The following is a 16,955-nucleotide window of genomic DNA, read 5'->3' as shown; positions in this document are numbered from 1 at the left end:
ATGCTGGCGAGTTACCTGGGAGAAGTCCAGCCCTCCCACCAAAGAGAAGGGCCGGTATCTCCCGAAAGGTCACGATTCCCAGACATCCCGGATCCTCCGCAGACAGAAAGATTCCTCAGGCCCGGTCCATCTCCACGGGAGAGGCTGTGGCCCTGCGGCTGCATCTCCTGCCCAGGTGCTGCTACCTGTGGACGGAGAACCTTCAAGGTTCTTTATCTTTAAACCCAGCTGGCAGGCAGTTCCAGGAAACAGAAGAAGGCACTTTCCGAAATGCCACCAGCCGCTTGCCACACGTCCGAGAGCTCCCTCTCCTTCTCTCTCTCTCTCTTCCCCTTTCTCTTCTCCCCTTCTTCTCCCACCCCAGGGACAGAAGAGGTTAAAGAGGCTGACCATTCAGGAGAGGCACCCAGGCGAGGAGTTTTCCCAAGCCCTTTGACACCTAAAAGGAAAATGATCTAATAATAAAGCCAGAAACAGGTGGCCGGCCCGCCTGACGTTTGGCCAGGGCGGGGAGGGACCCAAATAAAGCCAATGGGGGGGGGAACCCTCCTTGTCAGTCCCTCCTTTGGCCCCTGCTGTGTGTTTTTTCGGCTCCTTCCTGCCCCTTATTCCACCCTCTCCATCCCTCCTGCCCTCCCCTCCTTCTGCTGTTGTCTTATTTTAGACTCCCCTCTTTGCTCCCTCCCCACCCTCGGCCCTGTAACAGGAGCCTCCTCGGGCTTTTCCTGCAGCCGCCGGCCTGCTTTCAGATCCCCAGTGGATTTGCTTTCGCCGTCTGTCCCCTCCTTCCGCTGAGCCTCGAGAAGCTGCCAGGGCTAGAAAGAGAATGGGGCTGGAAGGAGGTCTGGGGGAGACGGCGGTTGGGGGGGAGAGACAGCTAGAAAGGGCCCCCTGGAGAACCCGGTGCCACAGGGTGGCCACTCTCACATTGCCAAAATAAAGTCTGTGTCCAGCCACATGCTCCACTCTATACCGGCTGCTGTTAAGTGGCTTCCAACTTACGTCCCTCCCCCATAAGAGACCTTCAAGAAGTGGTTGATCATTCCTACCCACCAGTGAGTCTCTGTGCTTGAGCGGGGATTTGAACCCAGGTCCCAGTGTCCTACTCTGACTCTCTGAGTGGGTTGGAGTCTCCAGTTGCAAGACTCGCTCTCAAGTCGGACTTAAGCTGCACCAGTGATTTGGCTTGGATTCAACTTGGTGGGGTTTTTTTCCCAGTACGTGATTTGGAGTTGACTCAGAACCCACTGGGGAGGGGATGCTTTTTAATAGGGACCCGGAGGTAATAGACTTGGAAAACAGCACAAAGTGGGGGACACGCTTTTGAGAAAAAAAAACCCACCTTTTCTGATTCCTTGGCTGAGAGAATGTGCTTGGCCAGTTAGGGGGGTGATCAGGGTATGGGTGGACGTGGGAGGGAAATGCGCTTGCCAACTGAAATTCTGGAATGGCTCAGTGGCGCATGCGGCTAGGTTGACGCCAATAGAGCGAAGCCATGATCCCCCTGATGCCCGGCTCGTGCGCACCTGTTTGCCTTTCTCAGACACTGCCTGCTGTGCATAGTTGCGCAGCCATGCTTGGGGGCCCCACTGTGTTGTCTCTCTCTCTCTCTCACACACACACACACACACATACACAAGGCTGCAATGCCGTGGACTCTCCACACCCTAAGAAGAAAGCGAGACCTGGAACAGGAGCGACGGCTAGCCGCCATGTCGGCTACGAAAACAGCACCCAAGCAAAAAGTGTGCGGCAGGGAGAGCAGATGGCTCTTTTGCCGAATGACGGGCCCCCGGCTCAAGGAGAGGAGCAGATGGACTTGAGTGGGAGACGCGTAAATAGAGAGGGAACTTGGCTAAGCTAAGCCAGCTCCTGGCGTTCCCTATAAATACTTAACAACCTCCCAGCTTTCTCCTGTTACGAAACCCGAAATCGTTAAACGGCCTTCAGCTCCTTCCGCGACAGGAAGAAGAAGAGCCGGGGTTCGTTTTCTTTGTAGGGTGGAGTTCACCTTTATGGTTCATTTTTTTGTTGGGGGGGGAAGCAACTTTTCTGGGTTGTTGCTGTCGTTGCTATGCTTCTACTGACTATTTCAGGAGCAGAGTTTCTCATTTCAACAGTCGGGGAACCGAGAGATTTTAGGAGGGTGGCTTGGTGGGGTTTATAAAGGCATGCCCTTGGATGTATTCAAGGTTAAATGGGATTTGGGGGGAACAAACCCCTCCATGGGCCAATGCCTGGTCCTGGGTGAATGCTCATTTCCAGAGACCCATGACACCTGCTAAGCTGGGACTCGGTCAAGTTGAGTCGCCTTTGGCAGGAGAGAGAGGACCCAGAAGTTGGGAGTTCGATTCCGCCCCATGGGGCTTCCTTGACAGGGGCTGGACTGGATGATCCAGAGAGGATCCCTTCCAGCTCTGCCGCTCTAAGAGGACGATGATGACGACGACATGGTCAACAAACAGGCAGGCCCACTGCCTGGCTTCGGAGACAAGGGGCAGAGCTCACAAGCCGTTTGGGTGGGGTGGGGAGAAAAAAGGCCCCTATGGACAGCCACCCTCCTGGGCAGAACTGTAGCCGTGGGCTGGGATCCCAAGCCAGTCGGAGACGGGAAGGGAAACCCAGTTGTGCTATGCTTTAAACGCAAAACATACAATGTGCTAAACCACCTAATATGCTTAATATCTTGCAGAGGCAGCTTCCCCACCAAGGGGGGTGTGCTGGGTTTTGAATAAGAAAACCACAGCGACAAAAGCAGGGGTGGGGAATCCAGTTCGTTCCCACAACCCGTGGACCTTGTCTGTGTGTTGGCCACACGTGTCTGTCTCGTTCTCGCCCCCCCCCTCCGGTGCCCTTGCGTCAGCCGCTCTGCGTTGGCAGCTGAGGACTCAACCCGCTAACCTACATTCTTCTTCGTCACTTTCCCCGGAATCAGTGGTTTCTCAATCGCCGCTGAAATGTAACTGTCGCTTTTGATATCAAAAGAGCTTTGAAAGGAAGAGCCAGCCTTCAGCTTCACCTGCCCATGCTACAGCTGTTTTTTTTTTAAAACAAAGGTCATTGTATGGAGATTTTTTAGCAATCCATGATTGAGGTCAAGACTGGGGTCACCCACTGCCCCACTTGTGTTTACAAACAAACAGACAGACACAAAGGCTTTCCTTAAATTTTCTTGTCGGCCATGTCAAGGGGGAATCGCAGGATTCCAAGGGTCATTTGGTCTACCCCACTGCCTGCGGTGGCCGGGAGAAAGACAGAAGATGACATGACACAGAAATCAGTCGGATGAGTAAGGGGATATTGGAGAGTGCCCCTTTTTTTCACTGGGTTGAGAATTTTTTTGGTAAATCTTCTTTTAAAAAAATATTATGGAATTCCATCTTTTATACATCTACTAAATATGCACATTTTGGCAAGGCTGGGAACCATGCCTGACTGCTTCCAGGAAAGTTGCAGGTAAAAAAATCTGGTTCAGAATGGAAACTCTTGTCCCGGCTGCTTTTTGCAGAGAAATCATAGAATTATAGAAAAGTGAAGTTGGAAGGGGAACGTTACGGCCATCAAGTCCAACTCCCTGCTCGTGCAGGAATACAAATTAAAGGATATCTGTCAGTTTTCCTCAAAGGCCCTCCAGGGTTGGAGCGCTCGCTGCCTCTCGAGGTCATTGATTTTGTTGTCGTACCGCTCTAACAGTTAGGAGATTTTCCTGAGATTCAACTGAAATCTGGCTTCCTGTCACTTGAGCCCATTCTTGCGTGTCCTGCACTCTGAGATGATGGGGAACAGAACTCGAAAAATGCATGGAAGGCTTGGGGATTCTGGGCATTGTAGTCCACAAGAGAAACACTGCCAACCTCTAGCACAATGGTTCCCAACCATGGGTCCTCAGATGTTCTTGGACTACAAAGCCCAGAAATCCTGGCCAGCACAGATGGTGGTGAAGGCTTCTGGGAGTTGAAGTCCAAGACCATCTGGGAGTCACTTCTGTAGGACAGTGGAAAGATCTAGATCCGGACTAGCGCTGAGCCAGTGTGAGGAGACCCAAGGGGGAATAAGTCTTTTCATCTCTTCTCCCCTCACTCCTCTTCCCCTGCTCCTGTTTTTAGAAAGCCGGGGTCATGCCTGAGCTAAAATGGAAGTGAATCAGGTCCAAGGATTATGGATATAAATAAGTCTTCCACACACACACTTCCCCACCTCTTTGGCAGCCCACACCTTTTTTCTTCATCCTCCAAGCACTGACTCAGCCCTGCCCGGGTGGTGACCTGCCAAAGTAAACACGGCCAACCTGTTCCATCCTTTTGAGGCAAAGATCAGGATCAGGCCAGGTGCTTGTAGCACAGAGAGAGAAATAAATATTCCTGTATGTGTAAAGTCCCAGGCACCAAAACCAACAGGCAGCCCAAAGCCTCTCCGTACACAGTTTGTGCTGACACTTTAAACCGACCGGATTAGAACGGTCCATTTTCCTAATCTATATCTTTGTTTAATTTACTGGCCGATGCCCCATTCATGAACTCCGCCAGGCCCCGTCCTCAACAGACCCTGCTCAGCTTTTGGAAACTTAAGGTTGTGGCTTCCTTGAAGGAGTCGATCCATCTCGCGTCAGATCTTCCTCTTTTCCTACAGACTTCAACTTTCCTCGGGATAATCTACTTTTCCAACGAATCTCCTCGCAAGGTGCCCAAAATATGACTACATCATTTCACTCATTTGAGCTTCTAGTGAAAGTTCAGGCTTGATTTGATGTGGGAAACCCCTGCTTTCGCACTATGGGGCAGTACGCCCGTTGAATAAATAAACAAACAAAACTACAGAGCCGTTACAGAATTTACACTGCGGTGGAAATTGTGTCCAAAAAGCAATTCTGCCAGTGCAGCTGTGGGCCACCTGGGCCATTGCCTTTATTTCACCACCGAGTTAAAACCTAGCCATCCAGCCCAACCTTTGAGACCTACTGGGATTAAGGCTCAGATTTTGTTACTTTTGGATGGCATTTTCCCCCTCATTTGTCTTAAAATGCTTGTTTTAAAATGACCTTGCAGCTTCTGCCCAGCCCCTAGATGTGTTTACACAGGACGTTAAAAAAAAAACCTTTCAATAAATCACATCTATAAACTATGCCTCTTTCTTCCCCACCCCTCTCCTTTTCAGATGGAAATACCGCTGGCAGTACCTGAACTATCATTACCTGGGCAAGAGGCCACATCGTTTCCTGTCGCTGAACTTCTGAGCTAAATCCCCAAAGATGATGCAGGTAGGTAGAAGAAAGCTCTGCCTTCAGTTGCAACAACCCCCTGGGGGGGGGGGGAACAGATGGCAGCAGGAAAATCTCTGGGGTAAATGGCTTGCAAGAACCAGGAGGGCGAAGGTGATAAAGCTGCGGGGAAGGTCCTGGGCTCCTACAGCCTGCCCCTGTATCCGTACATAGTGACAGAGCCGTCTGTCTGTCTGTCTGCTCATCTCCCTTCTCTGAAAAGTCCCACCTGTATTAATGACCGAAATTCTCTCGTTGCCTAACCAGATATAATAATACCCCAGCTTGGTTTTGTTGGCTTTTTTTAAAAAAAAAGTGCGGTGATTGTTTGATCCTTTTTAGCCATTTGCATGCTCACTGTTTTTAGCTTTAAAGATGGTCTTTTCACGGCTTGCACCAGACGACAAACAGTCCAAAACATCATGTCTCTGCATACCCTTGGTTAGTTAGTTCGGACAGAGAATTAGCTTACAACACCCTTTGGTTTCAGCGAGTAAGGAAAGCTGATATGTACAGAATTCGGAACTTCTGTATGCAGAAATTTGGGCATAGAGGATGTTCACTGTGTACAGAAATGTTCTGGTTTATTCTTCCCGTTATTTCTACACCAGCTGGCCTGACTTGACTCCAGGAAGGGGTGCGCAGGGTGACCTCATGGAAAAAGTCCCAGAAACTTCCTCACGTGTCAACCCCAAGTAAGAGTTTAGTCAGCCCAAAGGCTGAACCGAGAAGGGAAGTGGGTTCTCTTTAAGGAACCCTCGAACCCTCGTTGCTTGAAATGGGAATCCCAGCATCTAAGTGACGTCACCGACCCCACAAGGGTGTAAGGGAAAAGGGCCTGCTCCACAGGAAGCTGTGCTGAGATGCCTCCAGCCCACAGGAAACCATGCGGTGTGTCATCACTGGGTATTTGTAAATTTACTGTGGATCTGTCAGAAGGAGGAGGAAGGAGAGATGAGAGGGAGGAAAAGGCTGTTGAAGTGGAAGTGAAGTTGAAAAGGCACCTTATCCAACTGGTTAGAAAACCAGGCTCCCCTGTACATACGTGGCCTCTTCACCAGAGGTGCCCATTCGGAGCAGGTCCCTGGAGTTTCAGATTGGTTAGCAAGGATTAGGGGAAAACCTCTTTAACATTCTGATTATTCTCCCTGAGTCCCATCTCCCATTTCTAAGCCTAAAGATAGGCAATGTGAGTCCAGGCTCAAAGGAGTACAGCTTGGAAATTGTTATTTCTGGACTATTACACCCATGATCCCCAGCCAGCATGGGGGAAAGGATCCTCCCTGCCCCATCCCAGCCTATGAGCTTATCTTTGCCTTTGACCCATCCAAAAGTCTCTTTCATGATTCAGGGTGTGATCGTGCTGGCAATTTGAATCAATTCCTGTTCCAACTTTTTTTATATTAGATTCAAGCCAAGTGGCATATAAATCAGTAGCCGTATTCACTTTGAAATGAAATCAATTTATTCCTGGTAGTTAAAACTAGTTTTGGTGGCTAAACTGGTGAAATTGACTCATTTCCTTTCTGTTTATGGAGCATGTTTCGATAAATTTTTGTAAAATGATACAGTAGTAAAGCAATAGCTTCATCAGACAAAAATTTTTTTTTTGCAGTCATATTGCATTAAGCGATGCATCGCTAAACATTTCTATAAGAAATGTCTTTAAAAATAGGGGAGAGAAAACCACAGTGCAAATACCACCTGATATTCAACAGGGGCACAAAGTAAATCGACAGCACCATCCACAAGTATCAAACCAAATTGAATTAAATCGATTTACAAGTGAGGTGTTTTTAAAAAGCCCCTGCTGGCCAGTTGGAGGGGGGGAAAACGTGCTTTGCAGCCCAAGTAAAACTGATTTCAACCATGCATCATGGTAACACAATTTTATAAACCAATTTAAATAAGTTTAACTCAATTTAACTATAGTTCTTATATCCACGGAGACCACACCCTTGTTCACTATGGTAGCTGAAGTTCTGGGTTATGATTTCTGCAATTATGCAATTATGGTCATTACAGGACTCAAAGAATAACGAACCACATCATGAAGAATGTAAATGTTGTAAATGAAAGGGTGTTTGTTATTATGGTCACCGTAGCTGGAGGTTCGACAGGGTAGCTGAGTAGCTGTAGCTCAGTGGGTTGGAACAGAAGCCAGGTGTCTGAGTCCCCACAGGGCCTCGTGGGAAAGGGACCATCTAAGATTGTCCACGGTGTGTGTGAGACCGACTGGGCAGCTTCTGTTCCCTGCCGCGTCTAAAGTCTTGGTTGAAGCGCACGGTGATGCCAGAGGATCCCCCAGAAGGAGGGACTGCTGAAACATTTCTGAATACTACTTTAGACCTAGAAAACCCCAGGACAGAATCAACTTGGTAGCAAATTATATTATCGTCATTGTAGCTGTTGCCGTTGCTGTCCTCGTCTGCAAGGGCCTTGAACTTGATCCCAGGTTTATCGCTTGTCTGCGCATGAATCAAAACCCGGTGCAACAGTTAACACCCACAGCACGTTAGGGGCTGTGCGCGTTGCAGGCAATGTCAGCCTGGAGTGCGTCCATTTTTGAAACCATAAAATCCATGTTGCTTTGGGAACCTACAGGGAGGAGAAGTGAGTTGCCAAGCACAGGGTGAGCAAAGATGTGGTGCTTCCCATGGGGTTACCACAACCTTTCTCGTAGGAAACGCATGGGAGGAACTCTGCAGCCAGGCAAAAGCAACCTCTTTCTTTCAAAGGAAACGGCTTGACACCGCCTAGGCGAGAGCCGTGCTCTGGCACCGAAGAGCCGATCTTTTACCCCTCGCCTCTGGTTCCGCTCCCCTTGCCCTCAGTTTGCCTCGGAGCAAACGAGGGAGTCTCTCGGAGGTCACTGCCACGCTGTTTGCCCATGTGGGAACAGCTGTCAGGATCCACACGCTGGCTGGTGCGGCCGATGAATGGCTCCATTATGCTCGACCGTGCTCCCTTCCCCTTCCCACCCCCAGCCCTGCGCCGTTTTACCACACTGTTATTTCACAGCGCACCACGCGACTGACTATCAGTATGTGCGGTTATTTCTCGCTTGCGGCTGCACCTGTTGCTGGGAGGGCCAGCCGAAGGAGGGAGGGAAGGAGCAGGGGCTGGGGCTAGTGCATTGGGGGGCCATGCCCACAGCCACACGTGGAGCCTGACTCTGTGGCCAGGCCACCTTCCCTGTGGACAGATGGGCTAGAGTTTCAAAAGTTCCTTCCTTCCTTCCTTCCTTCCTTCCTTGGAAGATGTAGGACCCACGTGATCTGGCTTCGAATCTCTGTTTGTCCATGGAAAAGTGCTACACTTTCCCCAGCTATCCGGACTGAAGCCCACACCCGAGGCCAAGGCCCACCAGAGAAGGAGAGAGTTTGGTGTCTCAATGTCATGTTGTTTTAAAGCCGGGGACCCCCTCCTCCCTGCTCCCAACGGGTGCCCAGGCGCGCTGGTTCAGCACAAAGATGTTTGCATTGCCCAGGCGCAATAGTCAGCATGCCAAAAAGGCAGGAACGAGGGGAGGGATCTCGGTGGAGAGCGGGCGGTGGCATGCACTTAGAGGTGAGCACTATGCGCAACAAGCGCACTGTGCTGTGAGTGCCAGCGCCATACGTTCTCGTGAGCTGTCTCATGACACAAGCTCAGGCTGCATCGGCCAAGCCCCTGCCACTCACTCCCCCTGAAAACGCCCCATCATCACCTCCAGGAGGCCATCCATGCGCCCTGCCAGCCCTGCAAAGCCTGGACCATCTCCCCAGATTGTCAAGAAGGGGGTGCAGAAGGCAGGCCTTCCTCAGAATGGCTGCCACGGCTGCACCCCTTTTGCCACCTGCTCAGCCACCGAAAACGTCTTCCGCCTCACTCTGAGTTGCTGTGTGACCGGTTGACCAGTTTTTTTAACCTGGGATTTCCGGTCCTTTCCCTACCATCACTGCAGATCACATTTTTTAAAAAAGCAGGGTGTGTGTGTGTGTGTGTTTTGAACCTTCCTTTCCCTGTGGCTATGCTGGTCAGCGTGGACCGCAGTTGTGCTAGGTCCTGTCTGCCGGGAAGCAACCGAGGCCGGTTTGATCATCGCCACCTTCACCAGGGAGAGGGTCTCTGAAACAGCCCATCTCTAGAGCTGTTTGTTCATCAGTCGCTTGATTCTGCAGTCCCGCCCTTCTGCGATTCCCGCATTTGCTGTGGGCCAGGCTGGATGACCCGCGGATCCCTTTCAACTCTGTGATTCTGTGATTCTCATTTCCTCCCACGGAAGCTGCCTGGGTTCAGTGCCAAGCCAGGATTCCCCAGTTCATCACCCTCCACCCTTGACTCTCCCTCTCTCTCTCACACACACACACACTAACACCTACAACCGGGAGCACCCGGGTGGCGCAGAAAGATAAGAGCCCGCTAGCCCTCTTGCCCGTTTCTCACAGCCACTTCCTGTCTCCCATCTCTGCGCTGATTCCCAGGCCTTCCTGCTGCTGACCCGGGGATTTTTCAAGTTGCTTTCCTCGCTTCTTCCTTCCCGTCTTCATTTCCTGCCTGCAAACGTCCTGTGCCAAGGCATCGCTTTGATTTATTCACCACTTCCTCTGCTTTCTCCTCTTCGGAGCATGGCTTGCGCATTTCCAGGGCCTTCAATGGGGGGGTTCCTCCTCTCTCCTGCCCTCGGCCTGTCTTTGGCCCGTCCAACGCATTCGACTCTCCAGGATGGAGGGTGCAGGGATGAGAAACAGATTCCTTCTGGAGGGGCTGATTCTGACCCCCTTTGCCCGTGTCCACAGAAGAGCCCAGCCACGGAGAAGGACTTGGCTAGCAGGAGCCCCCCCCATGTTCTCCCATCCCTAACCCCACCCACCGAGGTTCCTCTCTCCTCACTTTCGTCACATTCCTCTTTGCATTCCGGAATATATTTGCACTCCCATCTGTCCTCGTTCAATTTAAGCTTCATACCCTCCCCAGAAGCATCCTGGAAAACCGGGGAGGATTATGTCCAGGGTTCTCGGAAACAGAGCAAGAGGAGGCAAATACTTCACCACGAAGTGGCTTATACACTTTGCATTCATTCTTTGCCAAATTGTTTAAACAGCCTTTTTAAAAAATACTGCAAAAGAAGCATTTCTGGATCATTGTTTTTGTTGTTCTGTGCCTCATCAGGTCGCCTCCAACTTAGGGTGACTCCATGAATGAGGGATCTCCAAAATGCCCCGTCCTCCACTGTTCTGCTCAGCTCTTGTGAAATCAAGCCCGTGGTTTCCTTTCGGAAGTCAATTCATCTCGTATTTGGTCTTCCTCTTTTCCTCCTGTTCTCCGCCTTTTCTGGCATCATTGTCTTTTCCATAGAATCCTGCTTTCTCATGGTGTGCCCAAAAACCAGATTTTCATTATTCTTTCCTCCAGAGATTGTTCAGGCTTGAGTTGATCTGGGACCCACCCTGTGATGAGAAAGGGCCTTCTCTTGAGGAAATGCAAAATAATTTTTTTTTCCTCCCCTATCTTGGAAGCCCGCCAAATGTGGTCTGTGTGAACGGTGTTACCTCTTTAGTCATTGTCCTTTAACAAATTACATGTGCTTCAGCCTGGTCTGCGGAAGATAACATTGCCATTGTGTCTTTAATGTGTTTCCTTTAATGTGTTAGAACTAATCACATTTTTAAAGCATTTATTGCAAACCCACCGCCCTGTTCCTCCGCAGATCTTCCACAAGCTAAATTGCTTCTTCCTTTTGTTCTTGAAGTTCTTCTATGCTTTATTGTCAACGACTGAAAGACGCATTTTCCACCAACTTTCAGATATAAATGTGGTTCTTTTAAAAAAAACTACCCAGATTGTTTAGAAAGTGAATGGATTTATTCTTGAATATATCGGCGGGGGCAGAATTTGGATCTGCAGATTTTGGAATAAAAGGGGTTGATAGTTTTCCCACGAGAGTAAGACATGTACTGTATGTGTCACCGCTCTTTCTCTGGACAGCCTTATCTAGCCTATGGTGAGTAAAACTTTAGGCTCAGAAGGCCGCTACCAATATCAAGATTCTGCTTGATCTGCCCACAATAACTCTCTTATTATGCCATCATGCATCACTTGGCACCAGCCTCATGACTATTAATCCAGGGTACGCCCGCCTCCCTGGTGCTGCCATCAAGGCTTCAGTGCCTTGTTCCGAAACTATGTGCAGTGTTAAGACTGCTCAGAATACTGTGGATGATGACTGAGACAGGCTGACAGGCTTGCACAGTTCTCGTTGCCAGTAAACCTTACAAAAATACTAAAAAAGCCATTTCGTATTATTATTCCCATGTGACAAATGTTGGAACAGGGGGGCCCAGCAGGACATGAGAGCAGCTTTGCATTGAGAGAGGAAGCTCTCGGATTACTAAAAGATAAAGGCATTGCCCCACTGCAGATCGGGGAAATTTTTCCACCCTTTCCAGCACAACAATCTTTCTTTTACTTTCAAATCTCTTTTACCAGAAATCAGAAGCTTAGTTTAGACTGTAACTTCCAGGATTCCATAAACAGCAAAACTCGTGGGAGTTATAGTCCCCCCCCAAAAAAAAACCCACACCCTTTTCTCCTCTCTGTAATTTACAGTTGCTGGCTGGGGCTGATGGGAGCGGTAGTCCAAGAACATCTAACACACACACACCCCCGCCTGCCAGTTGTATACACCGGATGTCTCTCTCCTAAAGATACAGGAGGGTTGCAATGTGGAACATGGGAAAGGCCTCCATAAAAATAAAAAAAAGGCCACAATGGAGAAACCTCAGGCTGCAGAATTTGATCTATTCACACATGCAAGTAAGGCACGATCCGCGAGAGAAGAAGGAGGATTTGCACCCTTGTTTCATCCCACGTTTAAAAGAAGAAGTAGCGTGAGCTCGGCCTAAGAGCTTTAACATGGGGGGGAAGTGGAGAATATGCAGAATTCTGGTTTCTGGAAATCCCAAGAAATTTCTGGAATTCAAAAAGTCCCGTATTCTCCAGGGAATGCCCGAAAGGCAGCGAGATTTGGGAGCTGCACACCTTAACTGCCTGACAGGTAAGGACGAAAATGTATGGGTTGCAAACCATCCTTTTTAATAAAGGAAAAGTTCTTAACCCTCGTGGTATCAAGAGGCGTGCTTAGAAATGTGGAGCAAAATCAGAAGTCAGAAAAGAGTCTGGGGAAAAAAGGTTCCCAGTGACTGGAATAAGGAAGGGGCGTCACAATATTCCCACACCCCCCCCAAAAAAATGTATTCAGAGATCCTGTTTTTGTTCTAAGAAGACCAGGGACAGACGGAACAAGGCCAACGTTGGGAGTTTTGAAATGCAAAATGGATTAAGCAAAATTGGCAAAAATAGGCAGGTGGACTCAACTGTATGAATATTATTCAACCCCTTGGCAAAGAATTTGGGTTTCTGGAGAGCAGTTTTGTTGATGTGTAGAAAGTGCATGGGAACACATTCTCTGAGCTCTGCACCTCCCACATCTGCTCTGCACCTCCCACCTCCCCACCTCCTTCTGATCATTCCATTCAGGTGTTAAAAGGAAGTCAACCTTTTTTGTTTGTTTGTTCGTTTGTTTCATGGTCAGAAGTGCTTGGGAACACATCCTTCAAGCTCTGCACCTCCCAGACCTGCTCTGCATCTCCCATATCCCCTCCTTGTGATCTTGCAGTTGAGGTGTTAAAACAACGTCAACCTTTTTTGTTGTTCTTGCATAGTCAAAAAGCACCTGGAAATGCATCCTTTGGACTCTGCACCTCCCAGACCCGCTCTGCATCTCCCGCATCCCATTCCTTTATATGATTTGTGGTTCCAGACTTCTGCTTGAGTTGGTCAGCTCAGCTGGTCTCAAATCTGCCAAGCTGGCTTTTATTATGTCAACACTGGTTCCATCTGTACGCCAAGCAGGGACTGCCTGAGATGAGATCCTGGCTCATTGGCGGGGTGTGTGTGTGTGACTCACCCTGCAAGCTTGCAAAGGCAAAGGGAAGCCAGTGCAGACACGCCTGGAAGAAGCAGAAGGCAGTGCAGTAGCTCACGTCCGGAAAGGGGACTCATGCCAAGGCAATGTTTGGCACATCCCCGCTGGGGGATGATGAGCGTGTTTGTGGGTCAGCCCCACCAACCCCTCTCTTGGCCTAAAGGAAAGCGGAGTGGGCGGGTGGGCGTCAGCTTCCTCCCTCAGGCTCTGCCACCCAGATCGGAAGCTGATCCTCACGGCTTTCCTGTTCTCCCTCCGGCACCTCTCGCAGCGGGTTTTGGCCTCGAGACTATGAATGAGAGGAAACGGAATGGGGTGCAGGATTCCGAAGGGAGGATGGATGACTCAAGAGGGAGGCCTTGCCCGTGACGTTTCTACGGGCCTCATGTCACCAGCCCTGAACTCGCCAACCATCATTTACGAAAGCAGAGCTGAGTGAGTGGAGTTCCCAGCCATGCCCACTCTTTCCGGGGATGTGTGCCCAGCTTGGGGAGGTTAACAAAAAAATCAACAGCAGCAGCAGCAGCAGCAGCAGCAAAATCTCCGGTGGCACCTCGATTTGTCCGATGCTTTGACCGTCCGCAGCCCGAGTCTTCAGCCTGGATTTCACGACGTGGACTGCCGTCCACAGACACTTCCACCAAATCAAATGTGCAAGATTTTCAGGTGTCAGGAACTCCAGTGTTTCTGTAGCAACATTACGGTCATTTGCACAGATCTGAAACATAAAGCAGAAGGCACAAAATATTTCCTCCCCCCCAACTTTACAAAAAGCTTTCGTTTATTTTTAGCCATTCTGTTATCAATTGGAAGGAAAAAAATGTTCGAGGAGACAGGTTGAAAGCGGCCCTGAGAGGTCTGAGCTCAGCAGAAGGGGCTCTCTGGGTCCTTTTTCAGAAGAAAGGCGGATTGGAAATATTTTAAATGAATAAATACATCTTCGAAAGAAGGCTAGGGGAAACAGCGCTCTCCTGTTTGCGGAGCGACACAGAAGCATTGGAAGAAGCACCGCGGACAGGATGTGGTGAATAGTTACACCTCCCCTGCGAAGTAGGCCAGGGTTAGTTTTATATTTCAGACTAGGAGAGGTTTACGAAATAAAGCTCTTTATTTCAGCTCTTTCCAGTCCAGCAGCCCTGCAGGGGGACAGGCTGGGATCCACTTTCTGTCTCCCCCGGTGAGTTTATTCTGAACTCAAGTGCTGCAGTGGGTCACTCCCTCACCAGGACTTTAAAACGTCATATCCTGCCTGCTGACAAAAGAGTCAATATTGGTGTAGATCCTAGGTGATAAAACTCAAAGAAAAAGGGTGAGGTGGGAAGGTTCTGTTGACAAACACTTTAGCAACACGCTTAGCATCCTGGAGTGAACGGTGGCCCCACCAGGTGCTGAGAGATCCCCCGCCCACAAAACCATGAGAACCACTTAAGAAAATAGGATTACTGAACCCATTTCAAACCAGCATCCTTTCTGCTTTTTTGCTGTCTCCCTCTCTCTTTATTTTCAAACAGGACCAGCTCTGCTAACTGGGGTGCCCGGAATAAAAAAATGCTCTACCGAATGTACACAGATTGTAAGCCACTTCATAACGGAGAAGTGCACTAAAGGAGAAATGATAATTCATATAGATGTTGTATTCAAGGGCTGGAGCTGGGCTCTGATTTCCATGGGGCTTCCCCCCCACACACACACACACAGCCTTAATGCATCTTTTAATAGAAAAGCTTCACTGTGTATTTATATGCGCTGACTTCCCCGAGGCTGTAGCCAGAGAGCGATGCATTCTGGAAAAACTGCCGAAATGCACACGCTGTTTAAACACATCCCCCCCCAAAGGCCTGCCTTCAAATATCCAACTGAGCCCCCCCCCACAGAGGAGCATCCATGTTCTCGTATGCACATATACACACATGTACGGATCCGTGCGTTCACTGAGCAACAAACAACACCGATTTTTCGAGATATGCAGGAATTGTGTTAAGGCCATCCTGAAAGACGTCCGGGTGCAGAGAGACAGGGCGGTGGCGCATGCCTCCTTGGAGGCATGGGTGCATCCTTGCACATGAGTTCTCTCTCTCCCCCCCCTCGCAGCTCCTAGCTGGGCCCCTCCCGCTCAGCATGGCCACATTTCTCCAGGACAAAGGAAATGTCTCAGGCCGTTCCAAGCAGAACAGCTGCCGGTGGCTCGCTCAATTCCCCATTCATCCCTGGCCTCAGCCGGCTTAAAGGGACCGAGGCCTCTTTCTTCGCCAAGCGGCCACCCTCCCTCTCTAGGCCTTTGCACGGGGGGGCCTGGCTTGTGCTGGCCTGCACCCAGTGCAACAGAGCTAAACGGAGATTGATCGAAGGGTGGTGAATCCACGTTCCATGTCTTTCCTCCAGGAATTCATTATTCACCTATTAAAATGTTATTTGGGCGCGGTGCAAGCTAGCAAGCCAACAGGTGAAAGCTTTCGGGTCTAAATCCGCTCGCCAATCCCAGCGAGAGCAATCTTGCTGAGTCAGTTGCTGAAGCAACAAAAAACAAATTTGTTCAAGGGGGGGGTTTTGTCTCTCTTCGAACTGGGATGGCGAAGTGTTGTTTCCAGCATAACATTTGCTAGGTGGTTTGTTATGTTGGGCCAAATGGAGAGAGATATGGCAAGAATCCAGGTCCCCATGGGAACTGAACTTATATATGGGATACCCAGTGTGGTGCAGTGGATGGGGTGATGGGCTACGACTCGGGAGGCCCGGGTTCGAATCCTGGCTCTGCCACAGAAACTCTGACTTGACGGCACAGAACAGCAACCGTGTGGGAACTGATGGGGTGTGTTTTTTTCCCGTTTCAGCCTCGAGTGGATCCCAGACGAACCAGCTGCTGGATTCCCGTCAAGTGTTCACCTGGATTCGGTGCTTCCTTGGATTCCGGGTGCAAATTGCTCCTGCGTGCACAGATGCTTCTCGCTTGCCGGCTCTCCTCTCGCTGGTGGCGCCGGCTGTGCTTCACTCTCTCCTTCTAGTAAAATGGTTGGAAGTGCTTCCGTCTTCGTTGCTTCCTCTCCCCCCGAGTAGTGGCAAGATGAGGAGACCCAGTGGGCTTGGTTGTCCCCAGGGAGGCCAAGGCTGGATTTGTGGTGACAGGGTTTATTTCTACACAAATACACAGGCCGGGGTGTGGCAGGAGGGGCACCACATAGACCTGTGGGCGCTGCCTTTCCTGGGTTGCGGTCCTCTCTGCCACCAGCCTGGACGCCTTGCTTTGTGTCTCATTTCAGAAGCGAAGCGAAGGCAAGGTGGATTCATTCTTCTTGAGTGAAAATCCCACAGGGAACACCGGGTATCTCCAGCAAGGCTTGGCTTCGAAAGGACCCTGCCTTGAGCTTTCGAGGGCAGCCGCGCCGGCTACTCAGATGGACCGAGGAGGGTCTGGGTCGGCAGGGGTCAGCTGCCTCTGTCCCTACGATCAGAACAGCCCCAGAAACACACACATACCCCCTGCCCCCCCCCCAAAGGCCAAGCCTTGCAACCAATTCTCTGCGAACCCTTCTCCAAAGATTTCTCCAGGGTCAAATCAGTGCGACATGTCCCCCTCTTTTGACATCAAGAAGGGATTCAACTGGTCATGCTGGAGTGTTTGGGGGGTGGGGGGGAGAGCATAATCCACCCAGAGGTTCCCCTAATCCAGGTCTTGTGGAAGCAGTTTTTCTAAAGCCCTTTTGTCTTCTTTAACATGCTGTGTTAATGTGC

The 16,955-nt window shown here is 50.1% G+C and overlaps 1 long non-coding RNA gene across 1 annotated transcript; it reads left to right on the top strand.

Annotated features, from left to right (window-relative positions):
* The first annotated feature begins 1,654 nt into the window (after positions 1-1,654).
* Positions 1,655-16,247, top strand: LOC140701958 (uncharacterized). Its single transcript, XR_012080983.2, has 3 exons — positions 1,655-1,982; positions 5,155-5,257; positions 16,058-16,247. It is a non-coding gene; the product is annotated as an uncharacterized LOC140701958 (long non-coding RNA).
* Positions 16,248-16,955: the final 708 nt, after the last annotated feature.

This window comes from Pogona vitticeps, chromosome 9 (assembly GCF_051106095.1).
Source record: "Pogona vitticeps strain Pit_001003342236 chromosome 9, PviZW2.1, whole genome shotgun sequence".
Lineage (NCBI taxonomy): Eukaryota > Metazoa > Chordata > Lepidosauria > Squamata > Agamidae > Pogona > Pogona vitticeps.
Note: the sequence above shows the minus strand (reverse complement) of the source record. Positions and strands in the feature narration are given on the sequence as shown.